Here is a 17,391-nt window from a genome sequence, read left to right as displayed (position 1 = left end):
TGTCTGCTGCCCTCTCAGACTGTGTATGTGTGTTTGTATGCCTGTATAAACATGTATGATCTACATATATTTTAGTCAGATGTATGTATGTAGTTTTATTTAACTTTCTAAATGTTTTTAAGAGTTTAAGAAAATATTTAAGCTATAAGGAACCATATATCACCAGGTATAAATTTATTTGTTTGGCTTTTAAAACTCTTAGCAAAATGGCCCCTTCCTACTTTTCATGTCTTCTTATATTTTACTTCCTTATAATGTGTTCAACATGCCATTTCCTTTCTCTGTGCCTTAGCAAGGACAGTCTTGGGAGTCTAGAATGATCTCCTTTTTTACCTCTCCCATTTAGAATTTCCCATTTTTTCCACACTCATCTCTAATTCCAACTCCTACAGAGATCCTTTCTCAGTCTATTAGAGCCATTCTTTCTAAAGCTACTTTCAAGCCACTCTATATATATATTATACATAGCTAGGTATCCATGGGTTTGCAATGCTAGCTTCTGGAGGCAGTGACGAGTTTGTCCTACATACATTTAGCACTAAGTGCAGTGGCATTAATAAATCCTTATGGAAGGATTGATCAATCAATGACATCATAGAATCATGAAATCTCACAATGGGATGGGAACTCCAATATTTCCATTCAGTTAACTTTGTCTTTGGCAAAATTACCCACTACAAATTACGTGAAACATGGTTATTGAGTCTTTATTCAAAGACTTCTAGTGGGTAGAAAATTATTACTATCTTAGGTAGTCCATCCCACTTTTGGTTAGATCTTTTGGAAATTTTTTCCTTATATCAAGCATAAATTCAGCTCTTTATTGCATATGCATCTTGCTTCAACTTCTCTTGTCTGCTTGTGAGATTTAAAATGGAGAGGTTTTAAACTGTAGTGAGTTAAAATGGTGGAAGATATAAATTGTGATAGATATAAGAGAGGGTGAATAAATTTGACCACAGAAATATGTTTCACTACAGTGTCTTGGTTTTTAAATCAAATATAAAGTGGTCGCCAGGGAAATATTCCCAATTATTCAAATACCCAAGTCAATTGGGTTTTATAGAGATTTTAATTAACAATACAATGAGTAATCAAAGAAAGAGAGAGAGAGAGTGAGAAAGGAATAAGTATGAAGGGCCTCAAGTCAATATGGCCTAAACCTGAGTCTTAAGAGAGAAATCATTCAGTTTTGTTTTTTTTTTAACACTCACCACAAGGTCTGACTAAATAAGGATTCTAGTAACACCAGACCAGATCCATCTCAGCTGACTTCACCAGAGAGCCTTCCAGCCAGAGACTGTTCCAAAGGGCCTTTCTCCAGAGCCTCTCTCAAAAGATTCTTCCCAAGTGATACTCATCAGAGACACTCCAAAAGGATTTCTCCAAAAGGATATCTCCTCAAGAGATTCTGCTTTTTCTTATATAGTGGTTTTTCTCCCATGTCACCTCCCCTAAGTCCCTACATCTACCAATCACTGTAGACGCTTTCCAAAGGACTGCCCATCTGAATTCCTGCTAAGTCAACAAATCTCCTCACTAAGTCTGAACCAGTGAAAACACAGCTGAGTCAACAAATCTCATTAAGAAAAAATTTGTCCGACCCTTTTAGGTACCTAGCATCTCATTATATCAGTACTAAAAACAGGCCTGGCTCAAAGAACTCCTGCCCCATCATAAGCATGGATCCAAGTACTTTCTTTGTTTAGCAAGGAGTTTTCTGCCCTAAAGCAGTCTTAAGTACGGGTGGAATACAGGTCCTCCCATTTCTGATCCTAGCGAGTTCTCACATCAAAATGGGGAATGTTTCTCAGTAGGGAATTTGCTCCAATTAAGAATTCCCCGATGGGGAAATTTTTAACATTCACAAGGCTGAGAGATTTCAAGATTTACATGCTGAAAAAGTTATTTATCGTAAACATGGCTGAAGTCTAGATGCCACATGCTTCCTCTACCCAGCACCGAATGAAATAGACTACATGAAAGGAGCATAAAAATTACCATTGGAGAAACAGAAGAACTCCCCAATACTCCAGAGAAGGTAAGGTATGTGGGGTTTGAATATTTCCACACTATAATAAGAAGGAGGAAAAGCTTGCACAGAAACGTGAAATGAGCCTCCCTTCCCCCCCCCCCCACAAACCTCCCCCACTGAACCAGAGGGAGCTACCTGAGAGCTCACTGGGACAGCGAGTGAGTGGGGAAGGTCTCTGTCTGAAGGGGCACTCAAGGGTCCTTGGGATCTGGGAACTGCCAGGAAACAACATCTCAGGGCGGATTCACAGGAGAATCCTGCGCTGAGCACAGGGGGCCCACACTCTGGGAGGTTGTACTGATTATCTGGGCGGAGCTGAACACCTGGGCTGTGATCAGGGACCCCACGCTCTAAGAAACCTCAGAGGCTGGGAAGAACTAGTCTGAGGCAACTTAAATTTACAGAAAACACTCCCACATCACCCAGAACCCAGACCAAAAAAGAAAGTGGAATAAAACCACCAAAGGGATGGCTGCCATGACCCAAAATCAAGCATCCAAGAAGAAAGGGGGGGAAAAGTGACTATTGAAAACTTTTATGATGGGAGTACCCAAGGAAAAGAAGAGAATGAGGATGAAATCCAAAAAAAAAAAAATCAGAACATGCCTCCCCAAAAGGAAACTATCAACAAGCTCTGGAAGATCTCAAACTGGAGCTTACCCAAAAGATGGAAACCTTCTTTTTTTTTTTTTAAATATATTTTATTTGATCATTTCCAAGCATTATTCATTAAAGACATAGATCATTTTCTTTTCCTCCCCCCCCACACCCCATAGCCGACGCGTAAGTCCACTGGGCATTAGATGTTTTCTTGATTTGAACCCATTGCTTTGTTGATAGTATTTGCATTAGAGTGTTCATTTAGAGTCTATCCTCTGTCATGTCCCCTCAACCTCTGTATTCAGGCAGTTGCTTTTTCTTGGTGTTTCCACTCCCATAGTTTATCCTTTGCTTATGAATGGTGTTTTTTTCTCCTGGATCCCTGTAAGTTGTTCAGGGACATTACACCGCCACTAATGGAGAAGTCCATTATGTTCGATTATACCACAGTGTATTAGTCTCTGTGTACAATGTTCTCCTGGTTCTGCTCCTCTCGCTCTGCATCACTTCCTGGAGGTTGTTCCAATCTCCATGGAACTTCTCCACTTTATTATTCCTTTTAGCACAATAGTACTCCATCACCAACATATACCACAGTTTGTTCAGCCATTCCCCAATTGATGGGCATCCCCTCATTTTCCAGTTTTGGGCCACCACAAAGAGCGCAGCTATGAATATTTTTGTACAAGTCTTTGTGTCCATTATCTCTTTGGGGTACAGACCCAGCAGTGCTATGGCTGGGTCAAAGGGTAGATATTCTTTTAGCACCCTTTGGGCATAGTTCCAAATTGCGCTCCAGAATGGTTGGATCAGTTCACAGCTCCACCAGCAATGAATTAATGTCCCTATTTTGCCACACCCCCTCCAGCATTCATTACTTTCCTTTGCTGTTATGTTAGCCAATCTGCTAGGTGTGAGGTGATACCTCAGAGTTGTTTTGATTTGCATCTCTCTGATTATAAGAGATGTAGAACACTTCTTCATGTGCTTGTTAATAGTTTTGATTTCTTTATCTGAGAACTGCCTATCCATGTCCCTTGCCCATTTATCAATTGGAGAATGGCTTGATTTTTTGTACAATTGATTTAGCTCATTATAAATATGAGTAATTAAACCTTTGTCAGAGGTTTCTATGAAGATTTTTTCCCAATTTGTTGTTTCCCTTCTGATTTTAGTTATATTGGTTTTGTTTGTACAAAAGCTTTTTAGTTTGATGTAGTCAAAATTATTTATTTTACATTTTGTGATTCTTTCTATATCTTGCTTGGTTTTAAAGCCTTTCCCCTCCCAAAGGTCTGACATGTATACTATTCTGTGTTTACCCAATTTACTTATGGTTTCCTTCTTTATGTTTAAGTCACTCACCCATTTTGAATTTATCTTGGTGTAGGGTGTGAGGTGTTGATCTATTCCTAGTCTCTCCCACACTGTCTTCCAATTTTCCCAGCAGTTTTTATCGAATAGTGGATTTTTGTCCCAAAAGCTGGGATCTTTGGGTTTATCGTATACTGTCTTGCTGAGGTCGCTTTCCCCCAGTCTATTCCACTGATCTTCCTTTCTGTTTCTTAGCCAGTACCAAATTGTTTTGATGACTGCTGCTTTGTAATATAGTTTTAGGTCAGGGACTGCAAGGCCCCCATCATATGTGTTTTTTTTTCATTATTTCCCTGGATATCCTTGATCTTTTGTTCTTCCAAATGAACTTTGTTATGGTTTTTTCTAAATCAGTGAAGAAGTATTTTGGTATGGGTATGGGTATTTGGTATGGGTATCAATGGGTATGGCACTAAATAGATAAATAAGTTTGGGTAGGATGGTCATTTTTATTATATTGGCTCGTCCTATCCATGAGCAGTTAATGTTTTTCCATTTGTTCAAGTCTAGTTTTAGTTGTGTGGCGAGTGTTTTGTAGTTGTGTTCATATAGTTCCTGTGTTTGTCTTGGGAGGTAGATTCCTAGGTATTTTATTTTGTCTAAGGTGATTTTGAATGGGATTTCTCTTTCTAGTTCTTGCTGCTGAGCTGTGTTGGAGATATATAGAAAAGCTGATGATTTATGTGGGTTTATTTTGTATCCTGCAACTTTGCTAAAGTTGTTGATTATTTCAATTAGCTTTTTGGTTGAATCTCTAGGATTCTTTAAGTAGACCATCATGTCATCCGCAAAGAGTGATAACTTGGTCTCCTCCTTGCCTATTTTGATGCCTTCAATTCCTTTATCTTCTCTAATTGCTACTGCTAGTGTTTCTAGTACAATGTCAAATAGTAGAGGTGATAATGGGCATCCTTGTTTCACTCCTGATCTTATTGGGAATGCATCTAGTTTATCCCCATTGCAGATGATATTAGCTGTTGGTTTTAGATATATACTGTTTATCATTTTTAGGAATGACCCTTCTATTCCTATGCTTTCTAGTGTTTTTAATAGGAATGGGTGTTGTATTTTATCAAAGGCTTTTTCTGCATCTATTGAAATAATCATGTGATTCTTGCTAGTTTGCTTGTTGATGTGGTCAATTATGTGGATGGTTTTCCTAATGTTGAACCAGCCCTGCATCCCTGGTATGAATCCTACTTGATCATGGTGAATGATCCTTCTGATCACTTGCTGGAGTCTTTTTGCTAGTATCCTATTTAAGATTTTTGCATCTATATTCATTAGGGAGATTGGCCTATAGTTTTCTTTCTCTGTTTTTGACCTGCCTGGTTTTGGAATCAGTACCATGTTTGTGTCGTAAAAGGAGTTTGGTAGAACTCCCTCTTTGCTTATTATGTCAAATAGTTTGTATAGTATTGGGATTAACTGTTCTCTGAATGTTTGATAGAATTCACAGGTGAATCCATCAGGCCCTGGGGACTTTTTCTTAGGAAGTTCTTTGATGGCTTGTTGGATTTCAATTTCTGATATGGGATTATTTAGGAATTCTATTTCCTCTTCTGTTAGTCTAGGCAGTTTGTATTTTTGTATATATTCATCCATTTCTCCTAAATTGGTGTATTTATTGCCATATAATTGGGCAAAATAATTTCTAATGATTGCCTTAATTTCCTCTTCATCAGAGGTGCTGTCCCCCTTTTCATCTTTAATGCTGTGAATTTGCTTTTCTTCCTTCCTTTTTTTAACTAGATTGACCAGTACCTTGTCTATTTTGTTTGTTTTTTCAAAGTACCAGCTTCTTGTCTCATTTATTTAATCAATAGTTCTATCACTTTCGATTTTATTAATTTCTCCCTTAATTTTTAGGATTTCTAATTTGGTTTTCTGCTGGGGGTTTTTAATTTGATCGCTTTCCAGTTTTTTCATTTGCATTTCCAATTGATTGATCTCTGCTCTCCCTTGTTTGTTAATATAAGCATTCAGGGATATGAATTTACCTCTGATTACCGCTTTGGCTGCATCCCAAAAGGTTTGAAAGGATGTTTTGCCATTGTCATTTTCCTAGATGAAATTATTAATTGTTTCTATGATTTCTTCTTTAACTAAACGGTTTTGGAGTATCATATTGTTTAATTTCCAATTGGTTTTAGATTTGGTTTTCCATGTACCATTACTAATCATTATTTTTATTGCCTTGTGATCTGAGAAGGCTGCATTCATTATTTCTGCTTTTCTGCATTTGTGTGCTATGTTTCTGTGACCTAATGTATGGTCAATTTTTGTGAATGTGCCATGTGGTGCTGAGAAGAAGGTGTATTCCTTTTTATCCCTATTTATTTTTCTCCATATGTCTATTAATTCTAATTTTTCTAAGATTTCATTCACTTCTTTTACCTCTTTCTTATTTATTTTTTGATTTGATTTATCTAAATTTGATAATGGTTGGTTTAAGTCTCCCACTAGTATGGTTTTATTGTCTATTTCTTCCTTCAATTCTCCTAGTTTCTCCATTAGAAATTTGGGTGCTATATTATTTGGTGCATACATATTGATTAATGATATTTCCTCATTGTCTATAGTCCCTTTTAACAAAATATAATTACCTTCCCTATCCCTTTTGATCAGGTCTATTTTTGCATTGGCTTTATCAGATATCATGATTACCACTCCTGCCTTCTTTCTATCAGTTGAAGCCCAGAAGGTCTTACTCCATCCTTTAATTCTGACCTTGTGGGTGTCAACCCGCCTCATGTGTGTTTCTTGAAGACAACATATGGTAGGGTTTTGGATTCTAATCCATTCTGCTATTCGTCTACGTTTTATGGGTGAGTTCATCCCATTCACGTTCAAAGTTATGATTGTCATTTGTGGACTCCCTGGCATTTTGATTGCCTTCCCTAATTCTAACCTTTTCTTCTTCGGCTCTACCTTTTAGTCCAGTGATTTACTTTGAAACAGTCCCCCTTGTCCCCTCCCTTGATGTTTCCCTTTTTAGTCCCTCCCTTTTTGTTCCCTCCCCCTCCCCCCTCTCTTTCCCTCCCTTTTTGTTCTCCCTCTCCCCCTCCCCCCCTTGGTTTTCCCTTCTCCTTACCCTTGTTGGGTAAGATAGAATTCAAGATCCCAATGGATCTGGATGTTTTTCCCTCTCAGAGCTGATTTCCCTGAGATTGAGGTTTAAGTAACCCCCCCCCTCTCTTCCTCTCCTTCTTATAGGAGTTTTCTTCCCCTCCCCTTCCCATGTGAATCTTTGTGTGAGAATGATTATTCTATTTGGTCTTTCTTTACCCCCTATTTATACATTACATTTTCCCCACATGTTAGTATACATAGGTTGATATAAATGTAGTCCTTATAGAAGAGAGTTTGAGTAAAAGAAGAAGATAACATTTTCCCCTTTCCTTAATATTTACCTTTTCAGGTATTCCTTGCTCTTTGATTTTCGGTATCAAACTTTCCACAGAGCTCTGGTCTTTTCTTTGCAAAAAGTTGAAAGTCTTCTATTTTGTTGAATGCCCATACTTTCCCTTGGAAGTATATAGTCAGTTTTGCTGGGTAGCTGATTCTTGGTTGGAGACCCAGCTCTCTTGCCTTTCTGAAGATCATGTTCCATGCCTTACGATCATTCAGAGTAGAACTTGCAAGGTCTTGGGTGACCCTGATTGGCATTCCTTTATATCTAAATTGTCTTTTTCTGGCTTCCTGTAGGATTTTTCTTTTGTTTGATAGCTTTGGAATTTGGCAATTACATTCCTGGGAGTTGTCTTTTGGGGGTTTAGTGTAGAAGGTGTTCTGTGAGCTCTGTCAGTGGCTGTATTGCCCCCTTGTTCTAGAATCTCTGGGCAATTTTCTTTGATTATATCTTTTATCACCATGTCCAGTTTGGTGTTTATTTCTGGCTTTTCTGGGAGTCCAATTATTCTTAAATTATCCCTTCTCCCCCTATTTTCCAGATCTATCACCTTGTCGGTGAGATATTTTATGTTCTCTTCTAATTTCTTGGTATTTTGGCTTTGCTTTATTGATTCTTGCTCTTTTACACGATCGTTGTCTTCCAGCTGCCTGATTCTGGCCTTTAAAGCCTGGTTTTCTTTTACAGTTTGGTCAAACTGGTTTTGTAGATGCGTGAATTTCTTTTGCATTATTTCCAACTTTTCCTCCCAGAAGGCTTCCATCTTTTTGGTCATTTCTGATTCAAATTCTTCATAGGTTTGTGGAGAGTTTCCATTTCCTTTGGAAGGTTTTGGAGCATTTTCTTTTATATTATCTTCTGTCTGCTCTGTATTTTGTATTTTGGCTCCATAGAATGTGTCCAAAGTCGCCCCTTTCTTCTTATTTTTCTTGGTATTTTGGGGCTTCTGTGGTTCTGTGGAGTTTGCCATTTCTGAATGTGGAGGATTAGTTTTTCTTGTCTCTGTCTGGTGATCAGAGGCTTTCGTCCTGGGCTGATTGTCTATGAGCTTTCCCTGGGTTAAACTGAATATGCCTCACTGGAACTGGAATGGAAGGGTCGGACCACGAGACCACACTCTCCCCCCAGCTCGCTTTCCGGAAGTTGCCTTCAGAATCGCTGGCCGTGAGGCTGTTTCGTCGGCCTGCGGGGGGATGGGCTGCAGCTAGCCCAAGCTCCGAGGGTGAGGTCTTTCACTGAGACTTGGATAGCAGGATCCAGCCCGTGAGGCTGTCTTGCCCGCCCTGAGGGTTGCTGTTGTTTCGACCAGCTCTCTGCAGCGGAAGCCCCAGGTAGTAACTTTCACCGGGACTGTAGAAGGCCCTGAGGGTTTTGCTCTCTGAGCCCGGCCGGGCTGCAGCTTCCGGGAGCCTTGGACTCTGAGCTCCTACCCCTGAGGTCCAAGGGATCTCGGGTTCTGGCTTTTAAGGGGAGCCGTACCTTTTGATCCGGGTCCAGGTCCAGGAGGAGGGTTCCCAGGGTCTGTGCTGTTGATTGTTTTGAATTTCGGCGCCTTAGGAGCTTATCGTTTGAGATCGGTCAGGAAGGGTTTTCCGGAGATCTGAGCTTTAGCTTTCTCTAAGCCGCCATCTTAACCGGAAGTCTGGAAACCTTCTTGAAAGAAAAATGGGAGAAAGAGATCAGCAGTCTGATAGAGAAGACTGCACAATTGGAGAAAGAGCAGGAAGCATCCAATAGAAGAGCAGACAAAGCTGAAAAGCAAAACCAGTCCCTAATGACCAGAATTAAGCAACTCGAAGAAAGTGAGATCATAAAACAGCAAGAATCAATACAGCAAAGTCAAAAAATTAATGAATTACAAGAAAACAAATTTATCTCACTGAAAACATCACAGACTTGGAAAACAGACGAAGAAGAGACAACCTCTGAATTATCGGTCTCCCAGAAAAACCAGAGATAAACAATAACCTTGATGTTATTCTACAGGAGATTATTGAAGAAAATTTCCCACACATTCTGGAACAAGGGGGCAAAATAGAAATAGAAAGGGTTCAAAGAACACCCTCTATACTAAATCCCCAAAAGACAACCCCCAGGAATGTAATTGCCAAATTCAAGAGCTTACAAGAAAAGGAGAAAATCCTACAAGAAGCCAAGAAGAGGAGCTTCAGATATAAGGGGGCACCCATAAGGATCACACATGACTTAGCAGCTAACAAACTAAGAGACCTCAAACCATGGAACACGATATTTAGAAAGGCAAGAGAGCTGGTCCTCCAACCAAGAATCAACTACCCAGCAAAACTGACTTAATACTTCCAGGGGAAAGTATGGGCATTCAAGAAAATAGAAGGCTTCCAAGCATTTGCTAAGAAAAGAGCAGAACTTAGTGGAAAATTGAATATCCAAGCACAGAAAGCAAGAGAAACATGAAAAGGTAAATATGAAAGAAAGGGAAAAGGAGATAAATCTTATCTTTTTCTTTAAGTCAAACTCTCTTCTATAAGGACTACATTTACATCAAATTATATATATATATATATTAATATGTAGGGAAAATGTTTTGTGTAACTCTCAGAAATTGTATGTATCATAAGAGTAGTTAGAAGAAACATTCATAGGGAAAGCTTGGGGCATTAAGAAGATTTGGAGAAAGTGGGGGCAAAGAAAGGAAAAGGGATGGGGGAACCATCGATAATACTCAGACTTACTTCAAAAAATAGGGGGGACTTAATAGAATAATCTTTCCTATATAAAGATACATATGGGAAGGGAAGTAGAAGAACTCTCATATGAGAAGAAGAGGAAGAGAACGTAAAATGGAATTACTTAAACTTTACTCTCAGTGAAATTAAATCTGAGAGGGAAGAACATCTAGATCTAGTGGGATCCTGAATTCTATCTTATCCAACAAGGCAAGAAAGAATGGAAAATTAAGGAGGGGGAGGGGTGGAGTGAGTATAAAAAAGGAAGGAAGGAGAGGGGGGAAGGGAAGGGAGCATAAAAAAGGAGGGACTAGAAAGGGAAGCATCTCAAGGGAGGGGACTAGGGGGACTGACACAAAGTAAATCACTGGTTCAAAAGGATATAGCTAAAAAAGAAAGGTCAGAACTAGGGGAAGATATCAAAATGCCAGAAAATCCACAAGTGACAATCATAACTTTGAATGTGAATGGGATGAACTCACCCATGAAACTTAGACAAATAGCAGATTGGATTAGAACCCAAAACCCTACTATCTGTTGTCTTCAAGAAATACATATGAGGCGGGTTGATACTCACAAAGTTAGAATTAAAGGTTGGAGTAAGACCTTTTGGGCCTCAACTGATAGAAAGAAGTCAGGAGTTGCAATCATGATATCTGACAAAGCCAAAGCAAAAATAGACCTGATCAAAAGGGTAGGGAAGGTAAATATATTCTGTTACAAGGGAGTATAGACAATGAGGAAAGATCACTAATCAACATGTATGCACCAAATGGTATAGCATCCAAATTTTTAATGGAGAAACTAGGAGAATTGAAGGAGGAAATAGACGGTAAAACCATATTAGTGGGAGGCTTGAACCAACCACTATCAAATGTAGATAAATCAAACCAAAAAATAAACAAGAAAGAGGTAAAAGTGGTGAATGAAATCTTAGAAAAATTAGAGTTAATAGACATGTGGAGAAAAATAAATAGGGACAAAAAGCAATACACCTTCCTTTCAGCACCACATGACACATTCACAAAAATAGATCATACACTAGGTCACAGGAACATGGCACTCAAATGCAGAAAAGCAGAAATAATAAATGCAGCCTTTTCAGATCACAGGGCAATAAAAATATTGATCAGTAAGGGTACATGGAGAGCCAAATCAAAAAGTAATTGGAAATTAAATAATATGATATTCCAAAATTGGCTAGTTAGAGAAGAAATAATAGAAACAATTAATAATTTCATTGAGTAAAATGACAACGGAGAGACATCATTTCAAACCTTATGGGATGCAGCCAAGGCAGTACTTAGAGGAAAATTCATATCCCTGAGTGCATATATTAACAAATTGGGGGGGACAGAGATCAAGGAATTGGAAATGCAAATCAAAAAAACTTGAGAACAAACAAATTAAAAACCCCCAGAGGAAAACCAAACTAGAGATCCTCAAAATTAAGGGAGAAATTAATAAAATCAAAAGTGATTGAACTATTGAGCTAATAAACAAGACTAGAACCTGGTACTTTGAAAAAACATACAAAATAGACAAAGTACTAGTCCATCTAATTAAAAAAAGGAAAGAAGAAAGGCAAATTAACAGCATCAAGGATGAAAAGGGGTACATCACCTCCAATGAAGAGGAAATTAAGGCAATCATTAAAAACTACTTTGCCCAACAATATGGCAATAAATAAACCAAGCTAGGTGATATGGATGAATATTTACAAAAATATAAATTGCCTAGACTAACAGAAGAAGAAATAGATTTCTTAAATAATCCCATATCAGAAAAAGAAATCTAACAGGCCATCAAAGAACTTCCTAAGAAAAAATCCCCAAGGCCTGATAGATTCACCAGTGAATTCTATCAAGCATTCAAAGAACAGCTAACTCCAATACGATACAAACTATTTGACATAATAAGCAAAGAGGGTGTTCTACCAAATTCCTTTTATGACACAAACATGTTACTAATTCCAAAGCCAGGCAGGCCAAAAACAAAAAAAAAAATTATAGACAGATCTCCCTAATGAAAATAGATGCAAAAATCTTAAATAGGATACTAGCAAAAAGACTCCAGCAAGTGATCAGAAGAATCATTCACCATGATCAAGTAGGATTCATACCAGGGATGCAGGGATGGTTCAATATTAGGAAAACCATCCACATCATTGACCACATCAACAAGCAAACCAACAAAAATCACATGATTATTTCAATAGAATCAGAAAAAGCCTTTGATAAAATACAACACCCATTCCTATTAAAAACACTGGCAAGCATAGGAATAGAAGGGCCGATTCTAAAATTAATAAACAGTATATATATAAAACCATCAACTAATATCATCTACAATGGGGATAAACTAAGTCCATTCTCATTAAGATCAGGAGTGCAACAAGGATGCCCATTATCACCTTTATTATTTGACATTGTATTAGAAACACTAGCAGTAGCAATTAGAGAAGAAAAAGAAATTTAAGGCATTAAAATAGGCAAGGAGGATGCCAAATTATCGCTCTTTGCAGATGACATGATGGTCTACTTAAAGAATCCTAGAGATTCAAACAAAAAGCTAATTGAAATAATCAACAACTTTAGCAAAGTAGCAGGATACAAAATAAACCCACATAAGTCATCAGCATTTCTATATAATTCCAAAACAGCTCAGTAGCAAGAACTAGAAAGAGAAATCACATTCAAAATTACCTTAGACAAAATAAAATACTTAGGAATCTATCTCCCGAGACAAACACAGGAACTATATGAACACAACTGCAAAACCCTCTTCACACAACTAAAACTATTCTTGAACAACTGGAAAAACATTAACTGCTCATGGGTAGGACAACCCAATATAATAAAAATGACCATCCTACCCAAACTCATCTATCTATTTAGTGCCTTACCCATAGAACTTCCAAAAATTTTTTTTATTGATTTAGAAAAAAAAAAAACATAAGAAAGTTCATTTGGAAGAACAAAAGATCAAGGATAATCAGGGAAATAATGAAAAAAAAATACAAAGGAATGAGGACTTGAAGTCCCAGATCTCAGTCTATATTATAAAGCAGCAGTCATCAAAACAATTTGGTACTGGCTAAGAAACAGAAAGGAAGATCAGTGGAATAGACTGGGGGAAAGCGACCTCAGCAAGACAGTATATGACAAACCCAAAGATCCCAGCTTTGGGGACAAAAATCCACTATTTCATAAAAACTGCTGGGAAAATTGGAGGACAGTGTGGGAAAGATTAGGTTTAGATCAACACCTCACACCCTACACCAAGATAAATTCAAAATGGGTGAATGACTTGAACATAAAGAAGGAAACTATAAGAAAATTAGGCGAACACAGAATAGTACACATGTCAGACCTTTGGGAAGGAAAAGACTTCAAAACCAAGCAAGACTTAGAAAGAGTTACAAAATGCAAAATAAATAATCTGGAATACATCAAATTAAAAACTTTTTGTACAAACAAAACCAATGTAACTAAAATCAGAAGGGAAGCAACAAATTGAGAAACAATCTTCATAAAAACCTCTGACAAAGGTTTAATTACTCAAATATACAAAGAACTAAATCAATTGTACAAAAAAATCAAGCCATTCTCCAATTGATAAATGGGCAAGGGACATGAACAGGCAGTTATCAGCCAAAGAAATCAAAATTATTAATAAGCACATGAAAAAATGCTCTACATATCTTAAATCAAAACAACTCTGAGGTAGCACATCACACCTAGCAGATTGGCTAACATGACTGCTATGGAAAGTAATGAATGCTGGAGGGGATGTGGCATAGTAGGGACACTAATTCATTGCTGGTGGAGTTGTGAATTTATCCAAGCATTCTGGAGGGCAATTTGGAACTATGCCCAAAGGGTGATAAAAGACTGTCTGCCATTTGATCCAGCTATTGCACTGCTGGGTTTGTACCCCAAAGAGATAATAAGGAAAAAGACTTATACAAGAATATTCATAGCTGCACTCTTTGTGGTGGCCAAAAATTGGAAAATGAGGGGATGCCCATCAATTGGGGAATGCTGAACAAATTGTGGTATATGTTGGTGATAGAATACTATTGTGCTAAAAGGAATAATAAAGTAGAGGAATTCCATGGAGACTGGAACAACCTCCAGGAAGTGATGCAGAGTAAAAGGAGCAGAACCAGGAAATCATTTTACACAGAGACTGATACACTGTGGTACAATCAAAGGTAGTGGACTTCTCCATTGGGGTCAATGCAATGTCCCTGAACAATCTGCAGGGATCTAAAAGACACTATCCACAAGCAGAGTATAAACTGTGGGAGTAAAAACAACCAGGAAAATCAACTGCCTGACTACAGGGGAGGAGGTGATAGGACTGAGGAGAGACTCTAAATGAACACTCTAATGCAAATACCAAACACATGGAAATGGGCTAGAAACAGGAAAACATGTGATAACCAGTGGAATCGTGCATCAGCTATGGGAGAGGGAAGGGTGGTGGGGGGGGAGGAAAAAAAATGATCTTTGTTTCCAGTGAATAATGTTTGGAAATGACCAAATAAAATAATGTTTAAAAAAACTTATTTATCTTCATATGACTGACCTCTTTTGAAATATTTGATGACAGTTACCATGCTCCACTACTCAATTCTTCTGTTTTTTATGTTAAATAGCTCCAGGTTCTTCATCCAGTAATCTCAAGACACCTTTTCTTCCTTTAGAGCCCCTGGACTAATCTATATCCTAATCTATTAACCATTCTTGCAGGTTTCAGCTAATTAGAATATAGAGTTCCTGAGAACAGGACTATCTAACTTGAGTATTTGTATCCCTAGCATTATCTTAGTGCTCAGCATATAAGTGCTTAATACTATTTTTTTAATTCTAGGGTTTTACAATGACCTTAAAAGTTTCCCCAACTGAATGCAATTTATAGTTTTATTTATGGCTGAGGGCATGCACATTCACAGTGGTTCGATTACTGGTTCATGACGGCAGAGTAAGTAACTGGAAGGGCATAGGAAAGAACACTAATGTCCTAACTCCCAGCTAAAGACTTTTTCCTGCTATTCTATATTTACATAATCTTTTATAACTTAGGTTCAGATCAGAAGTTTTCTTAAGTTCATGCAGGAAATCTAAGGTCTTTAAATTCTTGCATTCTAAATTCAACAAATTGGCTTTCATAACTGTAGAATGAGCTATGATTCAATTGTTTTTCGTTTGTTTGTTTGTTTTTTCCCTTCCATTCTGTGGCTTTTAGCCAGGGTTGAGTAGTTATTGTACACTGCATGCTCCTGACTGATAAATCCTCCCTCTCCTGTGTTTTTATAAGAAGTGCCTCTTTGCCACCATCTGGTGTTTTTTTGACATTGCCCTCCCAACTACAGATTTTCTAAATAATGATGAGAGGTGACTGGATGACAGTTTGTGGCCATGAACTCAGAGTGTAAGCAAATAAACTGCATCATGGCAGTCCTGGCATTTTCAGCAGTTCTCATCATTCATGAAGTGGCAGTTAAAAAAATCAACCTTGCAAATCACTATTTGTGTTCACTAAAACCTGAATTACTATGTTTATGCATAGCACAAAGAATTGAATTCTTAGGCAGGTATTTAGCAAACTGTTTGCTTGCTAACTAGGAATCTTCTCCTGATTACCTCAGTATTTAGAGTCTGTTACTAATTAAATTAGCATTATTAACATATTCCCATACCCATTTAAATGGAAACTTCCTGAGAGTAAGGATCAGATTTATTTAATTTTTTTAGTTTCTCTTGCATCCAAGTATTATACATTATACTTGGATAGTCAATAATCACCTTCTGAAATGAAATAACCCAGGACTATTATAAGCAAATTCCAAAACTCCCAGTCCAAAGGAAAAGTACAACAAACATCCAAAAGTGAACAATTCAAATATTATGGAGTAATAGCCAGGAGTACATAGGACCTAGTAGCTTCTACATTAAAGGACCAGAGAGCATGGAGTATGATATGCTAAAAGGTGAAAGATCTAGAACCACAAAAATTAGATATTCAGTAAAAACTGAGTATAATCCTCAAGAGGAAAAAATGATGTTTAATGAAATAGAAGAATTTCAGACTTTCTGACCAAAATTTGGAACTCAAAAGAAAATTTGATGAGTGAAAGAGAAGAACTGGACTTAATCTTCCAGCAGAACAGAGAGAGGCAGATCTGACAAGCTGGAGAATTCTCCGGGAATAGGGGAAGGGCGGGAAGGAAAGAGAATTCTGGGAAAAGGGGAAGAAGTGAACTAAAGTGGACAGTTGGAAAGATTCTTTTCCTCCCTGAGAAGCTACCAACACATATCTCCTCCTGTGAAAAACTTGTTTCAATACCCCAAAGAAGACAAACAATTGAATAGGACTGGAAGCTGTTCACCAGAAGCAAGATTTCCTCCAGATCCTCTAAAATCCTGGACTGATTACAGCTACCAAAGCAGTTCAGTCCAGGATCTCTTCTTTTAACTGACCCCAATGGGGTCAGATCAACAGAACCTGACCTGCCAGACTTTGGGAGAAGGAGTTTTAGCTAGTTTAGGGACTACCTGCTCTCTCTTCCTTTCTGCCCCATTCCTAAACTTATCTGCCCTATCCCTTATTTCATTCCCTTAGAATAAACAGTTTAATAAGAACCAGTGAGTGACTCCATTACATCTAGAGAGAAACTTGAAGTTGGGGGGAGGGAAGTGACATCTCTTTCCCCAGGGAGAAGGAAGCTAACAATATCAAGCTTGTTTAATCAAGGTCTCTGAGGAGACAGAAGTTAAGATCTGGGAAGACAATCAGAGTGGGGTTTGTCAGGGAGAGCTGAGAGGGAAACCAATCCATCTCCTCTATCTCTCTACTTCACTCAACTCCATTTTTACTTCACTTTGGTCCTGACCCAGCAGGGAGGGAAGACTTCATTCTCTCCCTGCCCTCATATTGCAGTTATATTACATGAGCAAATTCAACATCCAAGCATAAACAAGTAAAGTAAAAAATGAAGGGTTTCAATAAGGCTGAATTAAGTATGTTCATACCTGGTATTAACTTGGAATAACACAGAGCCACTAAAATGGTCAAAAACCAAATTTTAATTAGATAAAAGACTAATTCTTAATATTTCACCACCACTCACAGTCAAGCACTTAAAACCCACAAAGCCAAGGCTCTAGGACACTGGGAACAGTGTCTCAGAGAAAGCATAACAAAAATGATTCTCTAAAGGGTGACAAAACTAGGAGACTTATATACCTTTTAGGGAA

This window comes from Monodelphis domestica, chromosome 2 (assembly GCF_027887165.1).
Source record: "Monodelphis domestica isolate mMonDom1 chromosome 2, mMonDom1.pri, whole genome shotgun sequence".
Classification (NCBI taxonomy): domain Eukaryota; kingdom Metazoa; phylum Chordata; class Mammalia; order Didelphimorphia; family Didelphidae; genus Monodelphis; species Monodelphis domestica.
This window is presented reverse-complemented; position numbering follows the sequence as displayed.